The following is a 20,072-nucleotide window of genomic DNA, read 5'->3' as shown; positions in this document are numbered from 1 at the left end:
TCGCCCCATCGTCGACATGCTTTTGAACCAAAAAGTTGCCGTTCTGCATACGCTGGTCATGGTTACTAATAATGACGTCGTCCTACCACTTCTGAATTTCAGCCTGTGCTCTCAAGTGATTCCGGCCGGCATGTTCTTTCTTGGCCAGCATTTCTAGTGGTTCCAAATTTGACATTGATAGTCTGAATGCCGAGAGTGGTTTGTTAGCGCCCATTGCAACTCACAGCTCTGGTTCCTTAATGGATGACCACGCAAAAATGATTGCACCTGACTTCACCTCGGCACAGGCCATGGACCTAAGTCTCCTGCTTGAATCGTACAGTGACATCTTTGATTTCGGTGCCAGGCCTTAGGCCAAGCATCTGTTGTTCACCACCATATAAACACTGGAGACACGAATCCTATTCGTCGGCGTCCCTATCGTGTATCGCATGCTGAACGTCGAGTGATTCAATCAGAAGTGGGCAAAATGCTCCGCAAAGGGGTCATCGAGCCATCAGCCAGCCTTTGGGCCTCGCCTATCATGCTTGTGAAAAATAAATATGGTACCTGGCGTTTTTGCATCGACTATCGCCACTTAAACAAGATCACGCGCAAAGACGTCTGCCCACTACTACGCATCGATGACGCCTTAGACTGCTTGCACGAAGCTAAATATTTCTAATCCATCGATCTTCGATCAGGCTACTGGCATACTTCAGTTGATCAAATGGACCGCGAGAAAACGGCCTTCATCACGCCGGATGGCTTATATGATAATAATATCAGTTCAAAGTCATGCCCTTTGGCCTAAGCAATGCTCCTGCAACATTTGAATGTATTTGACAGTGTTTATATATTCCTAACATCCCCGTAAGAATACATTGGCTGACAGAGACAATCTGTCTCGTGCGGCATGTTGCAAATGGTGTGAAGAGTGGTATGACTTCTTGCCAATCTGCAGATCATGAGAGCCAGAGCGTGGGCACGATTTACAGCCGCCGCCACCGCCAGACCTCCCAGATGACGCATGCTACTCTGACACTGTGATGTGTGGTGCGCGACGTGGTGCGGGGCTCGGGACGGTCGAGAGCAGACGACGCGGAGTGCACGCGCGCCGAGCTGGAAGGAGGAAAAACGACGACGCCGAAGAGCGCCTGGCACGTGAACGCGCGGCGCAGGAAAGACAACAAAAGGAAAAAAGCAACCAATGAGAAAAGACCACGGGGCGTCGGGCAGCCAATCAGTAAATGCCAAATCGGCCAGACCACGACAAAAAGCGTGGTGCGCTGGCAGAACGGGGGCGACACGCAAGAGGACACGCAGGGAGACGCCGGGGAGACGCCAGGAGAGTCCCAGGAAACGACGGCAGGAGGAGGTCAACCACCGGAGCGGGCGTCGAAGACGGGCCGTCGGGTTCCGGACCCGAGCCCACCAGGACTTCACCTGACCGGGGCCTCCTGCCAACCTGTTCCTGTGCGTCGCCCGTCTACCTGAGCGTGCCGTTGGCTCCTCAAGGCCGGTGAGCTTCTGCGCCAGTGGGCAGGACGAGAACAGTCGGGCTACGGGCCCGAGTTCTACGCCAGCTGCCCGGCCAGAACGCCGCCCCGTCTGCCGTGCCGCCTGCTGCCCGAGGCCGGCGTTCGAGCTTCCGTGCCCGTGGGCGAGAGGGGAGCAGTCGGGCTACGGGCCCGAGCTCTCTGCCCGGCCAGAACGCTGCCGCCGTCCACTCCTGCCACCCAGCCGCCAGCGTTACCTCGCCTCGCCAGAGCTGGCGCGCTCCCGGCGCCCGGTCAGTCAGCCCACGCCGCAACCTTTGGTGAGACCGGCGCCACCCCTTCTGCCAGCTTGTCGCCGCGTTGCCGTGTCGAGACTGCGACACGTCCCCGCCCTCGTGGCAAGCCCGAACTCGCACCCTCGTTAACCTCGTGCAAGCCCTATAAGAGCGTTCCTTACCGCAATGTTTTCTTGAGTGTGTATTTTAAGCATGCTTTCTATTTTCTTTCTGTTTGCTTTATGCTTTTTTTGTGTGTGATTAAAAGTCTTTGTGTGTGCGTCCAAACCAACGGCTTTGTCCTCAATTGGGTTCTCGGAGGCTCCGCCTAAGAGAACCGCTAAAACATTGAGTACCCGAACCTTTGCCCCCATAAGTGGGTCATCACAGACACCAATTCGTAGCCATCGTTGCCAAACTGCGCATTTCTTCTCATGCTTTCACCATATCCTCCTCCGCTTTCTGCCTCATGGTTCTGCTGCACCCTCCTCTCTGCTTTGCTCCTCGTTTTTTTCATGCCCTGCGGCATTCCGCATTCCCTCTTTCATCCTTTGCTGCGCTCGTTTGCTTGGTTACAAGTGACAGTGCTGACACTTGCTGCAGGAACAGGTGCCTAAGAGCTGTGCCCTAAGGATTTGTCTTGATTTTGGGATTCGAATCTGGGTGCTGGACGAATTTTTCTTCAACTGCAAAGTTTTGTGTTAAATTATCATATAAGCATGTTTTCTGCATTATTGTGCGTTTTACATTTGCGAGATTGCACTTCAGGGATCTTAAGATGAGTTCTATAGTGTTATTGCCATGTTCCTAAAACTGATTTTGTTTACAACAGCAGGCCAAACAGGCAACCAAAAATTTGAGAGTTGAAGTTCAACGAAGTGTTGAAAAGGAACTGCTCTCAGAAATCGAAGGTGCATGCCTGCAACAGCATGTGCAGTGCACATGCTGTGACCAAGGATGTGTTGTGCTTGAAGAACTTGCCAAGTGCAAAAAAGAAAGTGCAGAACTGAGCAAGCAGCTCGAGGATGCAAAAAAAGACGCTGCTGAGGAGCTGAGAAGTTTGAAGGAAAAGGTGCTCAGCTTGGAGACTGAATGGGCATCTGCAAGCCGCTTTGACTTTGAAAGTCTTCGCAAGTGGTGAGTAAGCGCTCATGTTTGCTGAAGGTGGAATTAAATATACTTGAGTGCAAGTAGAACACGGCAGAAAATTGATGCATTCAGCAGCAATACTCAAGCAATACTCAATCAAACACTTTTGCATGAAAATTGAGCTCTGCAGGTATACCTTATCGCAACATAACAAAGCACTCTCGCTAAAGCACTGCAACTAAAGTATCTCACACAATTTGTTGCGAAGTAATAGTCCTCAACCAGTCTGCGCCACGGATACTCCCTGGCAGCAGCTGCCATTAGCTGGGATAAGGTAGCTCGTCTAAAATGTACATGGAAAGCTGTAACTGAACTCAAACAATGCTCTGGAAGACAGCCCATGCATCTATATGCTTGGCAAGGCCAGCGTTATCTCAACTTGGGTTGCCACATTGCAGAATGGCAATGTGTGGAATGGCCCTCACATGGACATGTTTGCTGTAACCCATCTTCTGGGTGCAGGAACATTCATTAAGTGCATAATGTGGTGCCATTGCAGTAATGGATATTTTGATGGTTGTGCTGGTTTTGTTTCCACCAAGTGTAAGTCCGTCCCAAGTGAGCCCATAAGTTGGCTCGTACTGCTCGCATCACTATGTCTGGTTGTTAATCTAGGCCTGTAATTGTCACTCATCTGCTGAAGGGAATTAGTCATACCTTTAAAAGACCTTGGCAACATTCACATTTACCTGTTCCTCATGCCATTAGTTCGTAATTTTTTCAGTCTTGAAATAACTGCTAGGGCACCATAGTACATAAAGTAAAATTTGTGGGCTTCTTTCAGCAGATGATTGGAGTGTATTCTGATTGAATGAATGAATGTATTATGTTTAATGGCCCAAGGGCAAGGTTTGGCCAAAGAGCGCCATGCTAGTGTTAATGTTTTTGTAGCGGACTGATGGGTTCGGCGAAGTTAATGTGACGTGGCTGTAAAGGGGCCTAAAAGAGTTGTAAATTGCATAAAATCTATGCGTGATAAAATTATGGCAATGACCAATAGCATGTACTATGAACACTAAAATGCATTGCAAAAGAGTGATGCAATATAGAAAATATGTGATATGCTAAAATTGCCCAGAGCACTACTGCTTCGCCAGAGCCCTTAAAACACAAGGGCATAGAGGCATGTACTATATGAAAACTATCACAGCGGCATCCTCTGAAGAGAGTAGGCTCTATGAATGTATGGGACTATTAACATGTAACACAACATCTTTCAGGAAACCTAGGACTGTGTTGGTGTGAAAGAGTGGTTCTGGGCCGAGTAGCATTACAGGATGAAGGGGGATGTGCTGCCGGTATGCTAAGGGAAAATGTTTCTTTCTCTCAGATTCGGCTTCCTGACACTCCAGGAGGACATGGAGGACGCTCAGCCTCTCCCCGCATCTACCACAGGTTGGAGGCTCATTTCCAATGAGTAAGAAGTTATGGGTCCCAAATGTGTGTCCTATTCTTAGCCAACAGAATAGGACATCTGTTCATCATGACTTTGTTGCTGAAGGACAGAAACGTAATAGTGGCTTTATTACTTGCAGCTTATTTGTTTCCACATCCCACAAGCCTTGCCAGTAGTATCGCAGTTTCCTTTGTAAGAAGGGCTTCAGATTTGTGACAGGGACTGCAGTGGTAGGATTAACAGCACGCGATGCAATTGATGTGGCCATCTGGTACGCTAGAATGTTACCCTCGATGCCCCTATGGCCAGGCACCCAGCATATAATCACATGCTGGTTGGATATATACGCTTTACACAGGACGTAATAGAGTTCATTATTTACTGAATTTTTGTGCTTACAGAATGATATCAAGGACTTCACAACACTTAGGGAGTCCATATATATAACTAATTTTTAGACTTCTGATTTCCTTATGTGCTTCACAGCCGACAGTAATACGTAGGCCTCAGCTGTAATGATACTTGTTCCCAGATGCAGTACATCGGATTCCGAGAAAGATGGACCAACGGCTGCATAGGACACCCCGTCGTGTGACTTCGATGCGTCTGCAGAACTCTGTGCAGGAGTGCTTATACTGGAGTTCCAGGAAGTGCACTTGGATTTCAATCTCTGGAGCGTGCTTTGTAACTTGCAGGAAAGATATATATCACATTGTATCAGCTGCCACTCCCAAGGAGGTAGCAGCTTAGCCGGAGGCATTAAGCAATGTTTGAGAAGTGGGACATCCATTTCAACGCTAAGCTCCCTCACACAGTGAAAAGGGCTGTCTTACAGAGGGACGATTATGAAAAAGTGCAGCATATGTCATATTGTTGATGGTATTAAAACACGGATGTTTATGATTAGAGTGAACTTTCAGAAAATGTGTTAGGCTGATCTATGCTCCCTGCAGATGGAGTGACCACTCATTTAATCTTACATATAAACTTTCAATGAGATGTGTTCTGAAAGCGCCAGTGGCAAGTTAGATCCCTGAATGGTGGACAGGATCTAGCATTTCTAGCGCACTCGGGGCGGCAGAATGGTAGATCGCAGCACTATAGTCCAATCATGGTCAAATCAGGCACTTGTAAAGATCATTAAACACTTCCTATCGCTATCCCATGTCGTGTGGGATAAAATTTTCAGTAAGTTCATTGTTTTTAAGCATTTCACCTTGAGATACTTTATGTGTGGAATAAATGTTAGTTTAGAGTCAAGTATGATACCTACGAACTTGTGCTCTTTGTTCACAGGGATTTGCTGGCCATACATTTCGATATTGGGATCTGCAACGAGGCCTCTCTTTCTTGTGAAAAGCACACAAGAACTTCTGTTGGTGTTCACTTTAAATACGTTTTCGTTTGCCCATTCGGACATGTTGTTCAAGCCCTGTTGTACTTGCCTCTCACATACTGCAAGGTTGCAGGATTGGACACCTATTTGTATGTCTATGTAGACGGAATAAAAAATGGCTGGCAGTAATGAAGCACGAAGCGTGTTTATCTTCACGATAAAGAGCGTGCAGCTAAGCACAACTCCTTGGGGTACACCAGTTTCTTGTATAAAGGTTGTGACAATATGTTACCGATTTTCACGCGGAAGGTACTATGGGAGAAATAGCTTTCCAGTACGTTTAACATATTTCCACGAATGCCCATTCCCGACAAGTCTCACAAGATCCCGTATCGCCACATTGTGTCATAAGCCTTCTCCATATCGAGGAATAGATAACTGTTTATGTACAAATGCATCACGGATATTTCCTTCAATGCGCAGAAGATGATCAGTCGTGGACCGCCCTTCTCTGAAGCTAGACTGATAGGGATCAAGTGTACTCAGTTCAAGGAAACATAGTCTACGATTAATCATTTTTTCAAATAGCTTACAAAGACAAGTTGTAAGAGCCATTGGGCAATAACTTGCCGCCAAGGACTGGTCTTTACACAGCTTCAAGATGGGAATAACAATAGATGGGAGGTATCCGGCCGCCCAGATAGAGTTGAAAAGTGCCAGAAGTGTCATCTGTGCGTCATTTAATCATGTCATACATGATTCTATCAGCTTTCGGTGAAGAGCTTCTACATGTGCTCAAGGCAGCTTTAAGCTTGGCAATATTAAAAGAACAGTTGTATGGTTCACTCTGACGACATTTACGGTCCAGTGACTTAAGTTCAGCTACTTGTTTATATTTAGGGAATGATTTTGTGTAATGTGTGGAGCTTGATACATGAACGAAGTGTTCACCCCGAGCATTGGCCTGGTCTTCCAAGGTAATGCCTTGGTCATCAACTAAGGGCAATGGGTGGATTTGCTGATGTTATATCGGCGGTTTCGGTTTCGATACGATAATTGACTCGCCCTCATCGGGCGCTGACAAAGTGATGTGGAGCCAAATTAAGGTCAATAAATGCACTTTCTGCCTCGGTCTCTGTCTGCGTCACAGTGCCTCTTCAGGCCGCTGCCCCGGCGTGCATGGCGGCCCCGCCGACGTAACATTTTGGCGACGAGGATAAACCCTTCCCTATGTACTATGATGCCTTCAAGATTCCTTAGAAACCGTTTTGCTGTCGTGGACACCGCATTCTGCCCATACGCTACTAGCGTTGGCACTTGCTCCGTGTCTTGGTGAGCAATGCGTTCCGTTGCCATTCTGAAAACATTTTGGCAACGAGAATGATCCAAGTACATCACGCCTATCTGCAAGTTGTGCTTGGCAAATGCATTCCTTACGGCATCTTTCACTTTGCCTGCCCTTACTTCAAGCAGTATTTCTGCACTTTCTATGACTGCCTGATTCTTGCTTGCTGCTTCTGCAAAGTTTAAGTCCACTTCTTCTTCACTCCTTGCAAGCAGCATTTTTGCACTGCCTGCATTTTAACACGTCTTCAACGTCATCTGTCTCACCCCCAATGCTACTGCGGCATTGTCTTTGGATCTGTCCTCACCCTTCAGCCCTGCCTGTAACTGCTCGGCATGAATGCGGCAATCCCCCCCTCTTGTCATCCCTTGGCTAATATGGCGACATGTGTTACGGGCATACGTTGCCACCACCGCTATGCCTTGATGATGATGATGTATGGGGTTTTTTGGCACAAGGGCCAGGTATGGCCAAAGAGCGCCATGTCTGTGCTAATGGGTTTGCAATGTACTTATGATTACTATGAGGTTGGTGTGACGTGGCTGTAAAGGGGCCTTAAAATATACGCAATAAAGTGCGTAAAATCTGTATAATAAAATTATGGCGATGACGTATGACTTGTACTATGAACATTTAGATGCATTTAAAAAGAATGGTACGATAGGTAAAATATAGCAGATTATAAGAAATGCTAGAGCACTGCTGCCTCCATATGGCCCTTGAAAACACAAGGGCCTGGAGGCATGTGCTATTCAGAACAATTATCGCAGCAGCATCCTCTGGAGCGAGGATGCTCTGCGAATTTATTGGGCTTATAACGTGTAGAACTACATCCTTTAAGAAGTCGAGGACTGCCTTGGTGTTAAAAAGCGGTTCCTTTCCAAGAAACATTGCTGGGTGAAGAGGTATGCAATGACGATATGCAAGAGGAAAATGCTTCTTTCTTTCAGGTTCGGCTTCGCGACACTCCAAGAGGAAGTGGAGGACGGTCAGCCTCTCACCACATCGACCACAGGTTGGCGGTTCGTTTCCAGTAAGAAGACAATTGTGTGTACCAAATGTGTGCCCTATTCTGAGGCGGCAAAATAGGACATCTGTTCGCCGTGATTTTGATGGGAAGGGCCAAAAACCTAGCTGTGGCTTTATAACGTGCAGTTTATTGTTTATTTCTGCGTTCCACATGCGTTGCCAGTGTTGTCGCAGTTTCTTACGCAAGAAAGGCTTCAGATCTGTGACCGGGACAGCAACTGCAGAAGAAGTGTTTAGTGATGTGAGTGATGTGGCCATTTGATCAGCCAGTACATTGCCCTCGATACCTCTGTGGCCAGGTACCCAGCATATTATAATGTTCTGGTTAGATGTATACGCTTTACACAATACCGAATACAGTTCATTGAATACGGGATTTTTATGTTTGTAGAGTGACATTAGGGCCTTCACGACGCTTAGAGAGTCTGTATAGATCGCTGCTTTTGGAAGTTTTGATCTTCTAATATGCTTCACAGCAGCGAGTAATGCGTAGGCCTCGGCCGTAAAAATGCTGGTTTCCGGATGCAGTACATCAGATTCCGAGAAGGATGGGCCGACGGCTGCATAGGATACCCCGGCATTTGACTTCGAAGCGTCTGTGTAGTACTCTGCGCAGGAGTGTTTGTACTGCAGCTCTAGGAAATGCATTCTGATTTCAGCCTCAGGAGCGTGCTTTGTAATTTTTATAAAGGATATGTCACATTGTATAACCTGCCACTCCCAAGGAGGTAAGAGATTGGTTAGGTGCATTAAGCGATGCTCGAGGAGTGGGACATGGATTTCATCGCTCAGCTCCTTCACACGCAGCGAGAAAGGCTGTCTTATGGAGGGGCGATTGCTGAAAAGTGTAGCGCACCTCATATCGGTAACGGTATCAAAACATGGATGTTCAGGATTAGAGCGTACTTTAAGGAGATATGTAAAGCTGATGTATGACCTCTGTAGGTAGAGAGACCATTCATTGGATTCGGCATATAGGCTTTCAATCGGGCTTGTTCTGAAAGCGCCTGTGGCTAAACGGATACCTAGATTGTGAACAGGGTCTAGCATCTTTAGCGTGCTTGGGGCGGCAGAGTTATATATCACGGCACCATAATCTAATCGTGACCGGATTAGGCTCTTATAGAGATTCATTAGGCACTTCCTGTCCCTACCCCACGTAGTCTTGGATAGAAGTTTTATTATGTTCATTGTTTTTAGACATTTTTCTTTCAGATGTTTAATGTGTGGGACGAAAGTGAGTCTATTTTCAAGTATAACACCTAGAAATTTGTGCTCTTTGTTTACAGGTATCTGTTGTCCACACAGTTCTAAGGAAGGGTCCGGAACCAGGCCTCTCTTTCTTGTAAACAACACACAAGAACTCTTGTGAGGATTGATTTTAAATCCATTTTTCTCTGCCCACCCTGACACCTTGTTCAAACCATGCTGTACCTGTCTCTCACAGACTGCGAGGTTACAGGACTTGAAACCTATTTGAATGTCGTCCACATAGACAGAATACAGAATGGCCGGTGGTAAGGAAGCACGAAGTGTTGTCATCTTAACAATAAAGAGTGTGCAACTGAGCACGCCACCCTGGGGTACACCAGTTTCTTGTGTAAAAGGACGTGAGAGGACATTGCCAACTTTTACCCGGAAGGTGCGATTGGACAAGTAGCTTTTTATTACGTTTAGCATATTACCATGAATGCCCATTTCTGACAAGTCTCTCAAGGTTCCGTAGCGCCAGGTCGTATCGTACGCCTTCTCCATATCAAGGAATATCGATAAGAAGAACTGTTTGTGTACAAACGCGTCACGAATATGTCCTTCAATACGTACAAGATGGTCGGTTGTGCAGCGCCCTTCTCGGAAGCCACACTGATAGGGATCAAGCATTTTGTTTTGTTCGAGGAAATGGATGAGACGCCGATTTATCATTTTTTCAAATACCTTGCACATGCAGCTTGTGAGGGCTATCGGGCGGTAACTTGCCACTGAAGAAGGGTCTTTCCCTTGTTTCAAAACAGGGACCACAATTGCTTCTTTCCATGCCGTTGGAAGGTACCCTGCGTCCCAGATGGTGTTGAAAAGTGTAAGTAGTGTTACTTGCGTGTCATTGTGCGTGTTTTTGAGCATTTCGTACATGATTCTATCAGAGCCCGGTGCAGAGCTTTTGCATGCGCTCAAGGCAGCTCTCAACTCGGCAATGCTAAAAGGACAGTTGTATGGTTGATTCTGTTGACATTTTCTCATGAGTGGCTTACTTTCTTCTATTTGTTTATATTTCAGAAAGGATTGAGAGTAATGGGTGGCACTTGACACGCTCTCAAAGTGCTCCCCAAGTGAGTCCGCCTGAGCTTGTAGGGTATCGCCTTCTGTGTTTACCAAAGGGAGTCCATGTGCTTGTCGGCCTCTTATCCTGTTGACCCTGTTCCAGGCTTTCGCCTCATCTCTGAACGAGTTAATACTCGATAGAAATTTCTGCCAACTTTCTCGTCTGGCCTGTCGGCGGGTTCGCCTGCCTTCGGATTTTGCTTTTTTAAAGTTGCTAAGGTTCTCCGCAGTGGGAGAAGCGCGTAGCAACCCCCACGCCCTGTTCTGTTTTTTACGAGCGATCCTACAATCGTCGTTCCACCACGGGACACGCCGTTTGCAGGCCAAGCCTTTTACTTCTGATATGCATTTATATGCGACATCTATTATGAAGGCTGTAAAGAACTCGACTGCAGCATCAATTCCTAACGAAGACAGGTCAGCCCATGAGATACTTGTAAGAGATCGAAATTTATCCCAATCAGCTGTCTCAATCTTCCACCTAGGAGCGTGTGGTGGATATTCGTTGTCTTTAGGTGATATTAGCAGTATAGGAAAGTGGTCGCTGCCGTAAGGGTTGTCGGTAACTTCCCATTCAAGTTCAGGCAGTACAGACGGGGAGACTATGGTAAGATCTATGGAAGAATAGGTTCTGTTTGCAAGAGAGTAATATGTGTGTTGCTTCTTATTCAACAGACACGCACCCGAAGAAAAAAGGAACTGTTCGAGAAGACGTCCTCGCGAATCTATACGAGGGTCGCCCCACAGGGAGTTATGTGCATTGAAGTCGCCAAGAACAACATAGGGTTCTGGCAATTCATCTATAAAGTCTGAAATTCATGTTTGCTTAGTTTATAATGTGGAGGAATATAAAGCGAGCAAATAGTGATAAGTTTGTTTAGCAGAATAACTCGAACCGCCACTGCCTCAAGGGCCGTTCGTAGCTGTACACGTTGACAGGCTATGCTTTTTTGAATTATAATTGCAACACCGCCCGATGCGACAGCATCATCGCGATCTTTGCGAAAAGTAACATACTGTCGAAGAAAGTTTGTGTATTTGGATTTCAAGTGTGTTTCCTGTAAACACAGCACTTTTGGATTGTGTTTACGGATGAGTTCTTGAACATCATCAAGATTCCTAAGTAGACCTCTGACATTCCATTGAATGATTTGTGTATCCATATTTTAAATTAAGTTGGTGCTGTGTTTACGGAAACGGAAGGGATGTCTCAGATTACAGAGCCCTTTCGAGGCCCTGTAACCGGGGTTTTGCTCTTTTTGAAGCGTTCGAGTGAACCTCGCCGCTCCTTAGGCGCCTGGTGCGCCTTGAGGATAGGTGTAGTGTCCATTGCCTCTTGTGAGGCGCCGGACACGTGCTCTTGCAAGCGAGAAGTTTCCCGAGAGGGTCCCGCCTTGGAGGGCAAGACCCCTGCGCCCACCAGCCCGGAGGTCGATGGGGCTCCCTGGGGGATTTGGATGCGCCGGCCGTTGCCAGCGCTGGAAGGGACCTGGGAGGTTGAGGCAGCCTCGGCTGCGACCACCTTCGGGGTCGACGGTCCCTTCTCCTCGGTTGACGGAGCAGCGCTAGCTGCAACCGCCGCGGGGGCAGATGGCGTAACTGCCGACTCACTGCTTGTGGGTCGGACAGCCGCCGGAGGCCGTTGTGACGCTGCCCCCTGACGCGCCACATCGGCAAAGGTTTTCTTGGGCAGGTATGATACCCGCCTTCGTGCCTCTTTGAACGATATATTCTCTTTTACTTTTATAGTTACAATTTCTTTTTCCTTCTTCCAGGAGGGGCACGACCGCGAGTACGCGGCGTGATCCCCGTCACAGTTTACACAGTGGAGAGAGTTATTACATGCTTCAGTGGCGAGTTCAAGGGCACTACATTTCGCACATGTTTGGCGGCCTCGGCAGCTCTGCGAGCTGTGGCCAAAACGTTGGCATTTGAAACATCTCAGGGGATTTGGCACATACGGCCTTACTCGGAGCTTGATGTACCCGGCCTCGACCGACTCGGGCAGGACACTTGAATTGAAGGTGAGTATTAAGTGTTTGGTCGCGATTTCTTTACCCTCGCGCCTTATCTTGATTCTTTTGACATTTATGACATTCTGTTCACTGAAGCCCTCCAAGAGTTCAGCCTCAGAGAGCTCCAGCAAATCATCGTCCGAGACAACGCCGCGGGTGGTATTCATCGTACGGTGCGGGGTTACTACGATTTGGGTCTCCCCAAATGATACTAGTTTAGGCAGTTTTTCAAATTGTTTCTGATCACGGAGCTCCAAGAGGAGGTCACCGCTAGCCATCCTCGACGCCTTATAGCCTGGGCCAAAAACTTCGGTAAGGGACTTCGATACAAGGAATGGGGAAATTGTTCGCACTGGTTTAGCTGGTTTTTCAGAATGGATGACGTGGAAACGAGGGAAAGATTCTTTTTCCCGACCAAAAAATTTGAATACTTCATCGGTGCGCCCTCTTTTCTGAGGGCGATCAGGGAGTGGGGGGAAGGAGTTAGCCATAAGATATGTGAGATTTCGGCAGTAACGCCAGCCACCCACCGTGGAGTCCTACAAGGGGACGCTGCAGGACCTGTGAAACACGGCCTGCAAACGCCAGCTGTACATTACCGCTATAACCAAATATGAAATAACCAAGGTTGGCTATCCACACAAGGTTAACCCTTGCTGCCTGGAAAAATTGGAAGTAAAAGGAAACCAGAAGAAGACAGGAAAGGTGGAAAGTGAGGGAAAGACGAAGATAATAGGGAGAGAGAGACAGGAAAAGGCAACTACCGATTTCCCCCGGGTGGGTCAGTCCGGGGGTGCCGTCTACGTGAAGCAGAGGCCAAAGAGGTGTGTTGCCTCCGCCGGGGGGCCTTAAAGGTCCGAACACCCGGCATCGGCTCAGCCTCCAGGATCCCCCTTTCCCCGGACACGGCTAAGCCGCGCACGGTTAGACGCGGGAGGGTCCAACCCTCGTGTGCTCGGGTCCGTGGTGTCGCAACACACCAAACGCCTGCTGACGCAGACGCCCCTGCGGGGACCGCTATGCCAGAACACAAAAAAGCATTCTTCCTAAATGCACTGGGGGTAGAAGGCGTCAGCGTCTGCCACATCACCGAGACGAAGACAGAGGCTGATGAAGGGATAGGGGATGCGGGGTCAGTTGATGTTTATGAAGTGGAACTTCAAATGCTTGACAAGCGCTTTTCTACAGAAGATCAATTCTGCAGCCACGTCCAGTTGAAGCGCAGATTACGAAGTCCGGCGGAGCTGACTCTGTCGTCAGCTCCGCCGGACTGTAGAGTGTTGCAACAGTCTATCGTAGTTAAAGCATCGCGACGGCAAGCTTCACAGAAGACAGTACATCACCAGTTAGTTTGCGTGTTGAGCGCATTTTTACCAGGTTTTTCTACAGTCGCACGCTTGCTAAGGTATATTCCCCTTTTGCAAATTCTTTTCTAAAACACTCAGATGCAGCAGTTACTTCAGATATGCCTTCAGTGAATTCCATATTTCAATACAGTTCTCCTAATTTGCGAGTGCATTCTTACACAACTCATAAAGTAGCTAGAATAAATGTTCTATGTTCAGCCGTAAGGCAAGAGAATCAGGCACGATTATGCTGACTGACGTGCCCAGTCATGTTCTGGATGCCTTTGAGATGATCCATAATACCTCCACACGTTGTTTGGATAAATTTAGATATCTAGTGCACGTACTGTATGTCCAAGGTCTAACATATCATACATATCTAAAGGATGTATCTCGCTATCTGGGAAACATGTGGCGTCAGCACTCCCCCTCCTTCCACAAAGCTGCGTAAACATACTCTCTGCAATCCCCGATGCACTGTCGCCTTGTGCTTTCCTCATTTAGTTATCCTTTCTAGAATTCATGAAGTGTTGAACATAAGTCTGTGCCACACATGCTCAACAACTTAAAGCGGATCTCGCTTTAAACCTGTGCCTTTCAATGAATGAAGTCAAATTTCCTGAATAAATATTTGAAAAGGACCTATATAACTAAAGAGCGGCATCAATCAACACAATGCTTCCACTGCTAGCGCACAATATGTCAGTTTATTTCTTCGTATTTCTGTGCGGTGCACCAACTATACTATCTGGGTTAGCGTCTTACACAGGACCGGTCACAGGATGCGTGCGGGCTGCGCTCCCCTTTCCTAGAAGCTGAGTGCGCAAGTGCGCTACCTTTCATTCTCTAGTCATGCTCAAGAATAGAACGCAATCGTATGAACAATCGCCCGATGCCCCATTCTGCAGTATTTCCCATCATACATAGACTGTGTCGATATTTGCGTCTTCATGGTACCGCTTTGTATTATGAATGTTTTCTTGCCCAATTTAAAAAGTGTTGCGTCTTTTTCGCTGCTCACAGATGCTGCGTTCAAGCTGCCTCAGTTTATTGTCTCTGTAAAATCACATGACAATGAATAATGTGGCATGATTAATTCCAAAACCACCAATTTGCTTGTTTTAGAAGCATAGCAGATCCCTTTGCGTGCTGTCGACTGTGCTAAGTTTTGCGGACGAAAGGTGGATTCTGAATTGTCTTAGGGTTCAAATTGTGTTGTTTCATTTGTGCAAGTCATCTTTACTTTATTTTGTACATTAGCGTTAACTCTCAGCATTTATTTGTTGCTTTAATCCTCGCTTTTATTGGAGTGTTCATACACGGCTGCCGAAATTCCTCTCAGCATGACCCATGTCCTTGTTGCTGGAGACTCAATGTTGAAAAACCTTGCAGGATCTGTCACATTGGGTCCCTTGGTAGATGTCGAGGTGCACTCATTCAGTGTTGTGTGCATCGAGAAGTTTTCTTTGATCACTGATCGCATGGCAAACATGCATGTAGTGGTTCTTCTATATCGTAACAATGTCGGCAAAGAACCACTCACGCAGACTGCCAGGTTATGGGCACTAATTGCTCACATTCTTGATGTCAACCCATGCATCCGTGTGGTGGTGTCAGCATTTCTGCCAATACAGATGAGTTTTCTCAAGTGCTGGTGGGCGCTGACTGCTCGGGAATTGGAGATATCCAACAGGGATTCTACAAAGACAAATGCTATTTTGCAGGCGCTGTGCCACAAGAATGCCTACAGGTACCTAGACAGCACTCGCGTCTTGCTGGGGATGCTGAAGACCAAGAGCGTGCACCTGACATAACATGGTAGCTTAGTGAGTGACATGATCATATACTGTGTAATGATATCATCCCTGGGACAAGCGAATTACATCCGGCAGACATCGCTCGCTAGGTTGTACTGTCCGGCCATGCCATGAAATATCTTGCATGTGCATTCCGGAATCATTATAGGGACTTGCTGGATACATTGCACGAACATGTCCATTAAGGCTATTTACACGGCACATTTGCTATGGGGAATATATCTGCGCAAATAGAGTATTTGATTTCTTCTAGGCCCTTCGCCTAAAACAAAAATTAGGTGTCAAATTGAACTGAAGTTTTCAAAACAGATTGTGTTAAAAATTATGCAACATACAAATGCACACTTCGTTGAGCTGCTGACAGGTGACAGCCTTGGATTATAATTTGAACACATCAGAAAACGTATTTCTGTCATGAGGAAACAAAGACAGAGCCTCTGAGAGCACAGCTATTTACATGTGGGGTATAGAAATTTCGAATGCTGACTGTCGTAAGGTGTCTTTAAATTCGCTGTCTGGTGGACATCTTGTCTCCAAAGCAGTGCATGGACACAAAGACGTGATATGGGTGTGCAGTTGAGAAATATACCCTACACTGAGTAGTTTATCATCAAAGTCCTTAATTTTCTCTACGTACACTGCATGAATGTCAAAAGCATTTTTTAAATGCAACACTAAATGTGTTTCTGCATGTTTCAGTTAATCTGGCACCTGCTGCGTGAAGCCATCAGGAGTGTCATTCAGGACATTGTAAGAACCATGGCAAGGTAGCGTGACAGCAGCACCAGGTGCAGGAGGAGCATGAAAAGCTGCGCCGTTAGCATGGTGACCAGTCTCTAATGTCTTGCCACACCACTCGAGCATATACAGCTTTCCTGTTCTTTACCAATATAGCTCCCACAGGTTGCAGTGCCAAAAAGACATGGGCAGCAGTAGTGCGCATGCCTGCTTCAGTGTGCACAGGTCCTTGAAAAACTTTGAAATTGAAAGTTGCGTTAGTAAGGCCTTGAAAGTTCTGAAATTTCTTTTCCATCCTTGAAAACCCTTGAATTCTTGGGGTTTTCATGGGGACCGATTGTACGACTCGCATTTTATGGTGGTTGAGCATGGTCCCAGTAACCTTCATTGCTAACCACTTTCCCGACACCAGGGCTGCAAAGTCAAACTTCCTGCACAAGGAAGAGGCGAGCACGCATCCGCCGCACACATATTTCTTTTTTTTTCTCATCTTGCTTGCTTCAATTTAGGGGTTGCCCAAAAGCCATAAGTTGCACGTCCCAAAGACTCTAGTGTCTTGACCTCCTCGGAATAAAGACATGTTGCACCAGCATACTTATTTGTAATGAAAATGTGGTTACATGAACGAGACATGAATCTTAACAGTTGAATTTAGTAGTATTTCAAGTTTTGTTTTGGCTTTGCCTTGAGCTGAATTTATTGGGAACCAATTAAATATAGGCACAGCCTTATAGCCTCAGCGTTGTCTGTTGGCCACATTGTGCTTCATTTATATCTGGTCCATGCCTACCCTGGTGCCGTCGATGCTTTGTTTGCTTTCTCCTTCCCATGTGTTTCTTCTGGTGCATGTAGTGATCGGGTTATCCATGCATGCAGGTGGTGTAGTTCAGAATAATGCCTGGAGAATGCAAGTTCCAAAGTGCTTGGCTCAGCAACGACGATTATAAGCTTTGGGTTGTGCTCGATACATCAGACCGCCACCACACAAGATGAAGATCCTGCAGAAAGACATTCGACATTGATTTTATGGGCAAATATACTCTCAGAAACCACACAAGAAGGGTAAAGCCATGTGGAAAATAGAAAACAGCGGTTGGAAGCTCTATGGAGTGCGACCTGGTGGCAAGCACATAGCGGTCTGCTGACTTGGCTCCATCGCAGGCGACCCATCTAAACATGCACTTGCAAATCACACGAAGTGGTTACCGATGCAGAAATTTTGCAGAAAGTCCGCGAATTACTTACTGCAAGAGAAGGAAATGGAGGTGGACGTGCGCTGTTGGGACTTGTCACACAAAGTGGCCATCAGACATTACACATGCACTTTTATGGGGCATTCCATGGCAGTGGATATTCAGGGAACAGTTCTAAGGGCTTTGGAGCATTTGCCACTTGGCAAGGTTATTCAGATCTCTATCGATGGGCCGAACGTTAACCTGAAATTCTTTAGGAATATGCATGTGCACCTGCAGGAAAATTATCAAGTCCAATATGTTGCCTTGGGGACATGTGGTCTCCATACCATCCGCAATGCATTTTCTGCATTATTGTGTGTTTTACATTTGCGAGATTGCGCTTCAGGGATCTTAAAGGGACACTAAAGGTTACTATTAAGTCAACGTGGACTGTTGAAATACCATCACAGAAACCTCGAAACGCTTGTTTCGTGCCAAGGAGAGACTTATTTTAAGAGAAAATGTGTTCTGAAGCGTCCGCGTACCTCTAGCGCAGTTCAAATCGCCCACCCTCCGATCGAGGAGTACTGACATCATGGTCTCATAGTGACGTTGCGCCATCAGTGAGTAGAACGGCGTCCGCAGACGGCGCTACGGCTTTTCTTCGCAAAACGCGAACGCGCGGCCAGAAACAGAGCCAAGACAGAGCCGACAGCAGAGCGAAAGCGGCAGTATGGTGGCTAGCGGAAGGAGAAACGAATTACGTCCCACATTACATCTCACAGCACACGGAGAGTCCGTTTTCGTTAAACTATAGGCTGCGGCGAGCTCGCAGCGTGGTCGGCGTGGTCTATGAGAAGCGACGAGCCTTTTCGCACTCGCAACAGGGCATAAAAATGTGCGAATCGACGCAAAACTCGGCCTAGAAATGTGCTTCGCCACAGCCAGGGCTCAATACGACCCAAGCTGGCACGACCCAGATGTCGTTTCCCGCACTGCCACCAGGCGCCGCTACTATACCTCAAACTCCAGCGCAAGACGCCCATAAGCTGGTACTTCATTCTATGATGCAAACTTCGACGCTCGTCGCAATGGACCCTGACACTGACAGATTGGTTCGCGATGGTGGGCTCAACTTCAGCGATTTGAGCACCAACGAGCGCGACCTGCTGCTGAGGGCTCGCACTGCCGGCGTCGTTGCGTACTACGACGGCGGCCTCGACACCGGCTCTCCGGAGCGGGAAAGCAACGAGGGCTTTCCACGACATCACATGGACGTGGCATTCTCGCTGCTTGTTCCAAATGAAAGTTTCCCGAGCCAGCAGAACCTTCACAGCACGACGCGATAACAAAACTACTGAAACTCCAAAGCGTGCGCGGCGCAGAGTCGAGCGCGCAGAGTCAAGCGAAAACGAAACCTTTCGAACACCCATATTACTGAAGGGTAACGTCAAAATGTTATTTTTTCTTAGAATCGAATAGACGTAGACAAGTAGCATTTTTTTCCGTCTTATAATCGAATGAAATGATATTTTTAATACGAGTAGTTGAGTATTAGTAACACAAATTATGAGGAGTCCTTTCGTCATCGGGTTAGTACCGGAATGTCGCTGGGGGGTCTCAAATCGTGTCATGCATTTACCTAAATTTCTCGGTTACTAAAGCTCTGTTCGCGATTATATTGACGCCTTAGACGTTCTAGAACATTGCTCTACCACTTTAACTTGAGTTTCTGGTAACCTTTAGTGTCCCTTTAAGATGAGTTCTGTTGTGTTCTTGCCATGTTCCTAAAACTGATTTTGTTTACAACAGCAGGCCAAACAGGCAACCAAAAATTTGAGAGTTGAAGTTCAACGAAGTGTTGAAAAGGAACTGCTCTCAGAAATCGAAGGTGCATGCCTGCAACAGCATGTGCAGTGCACATGCTGTGACCAAGGATGTGTTGTGCTTGAAGAACTTGCCAAGTGCAAAAAAGAAAGTGCAGAACTGAGCAAGCAGCTCGAGGATGCAAAAAAAGACGCTGCTGAGGAGCTGAGAAGTTTGAAGGAAAAGGTGCTCAGCTTGGAGACTGAATGGGCATCTGCAAGCCGCTTTGACTTTGAAAGTCTTCGCAAGTGGTGAGTAAGCGCTCATGTTTGCTGAAGGTGGAATTAAATATACTTGAGTGCAAGTAGAACATGGCAGAAAATTGATGCATTCAGCAGCAATACTCAAGCAATACTCAATCAAACACTTTTCCATGAAAATTGAGCTCTGCAGGTATACCTTATCGCAACATAACAAAGCACTCTCGCTAAAGCACTGCAACTAAAGTATCTCACAGAATTTGTTGCGAAGTAATAGTCCTCAACCAGTCTGCGCCACGGATACTCCCTGGCAGCAGCTGCCATTAGCTGGGATAAGGTAGCTCGTCTAAAATGTACATGGAAAGCTGTAACTGAACTCAAACAATGCTCTGGAAGACAGCCCATGCATCTATATGCTTGGCAAGGCCAGCGTTATCTCAACTTGGGTTGCCACGTTGCAGAATGGCAATGTGTGGAATGGCCCTCACATGGACGTGTTTGCTGTAACCCATCTTGTGGGTGCAGGAACATTCATTAAGTGCATAATGTGGTGCCATTGCAGTAATGGATATTTGGATGGTTGTGCTG

General features: G+C 47.0%; 1 pseudogene; it reads left to right on the top strand.

The window, feature by feature from the left end:
- Nucleotides 1–20,072, top strand: part of LOC142573825 (uncharacterized) — a 67,278-nt pseudogene that overhangs the window by 34,936 nt on the left and 12,270 nt on the right.

Source organism: Dermacentor variabilis, chromosome 3, assembly GCF_050947875.1.
Source record: "Dermacentor variabilis isolate Ectoservices chromosome 3, ASM5094787v1, whole genome shotgun sequence".
NCBI lineage: Eukaryota > Metazoa > Arthropoda > Arachnida > Ixodida > Ixodidae > Dermacentor > Dermacentor variabilis.
The sequence above is the reverse complement of the archived record's forward strand: the minus strand, read 5'-3'. Positions and strand labels throughout refer to the sequence as shown.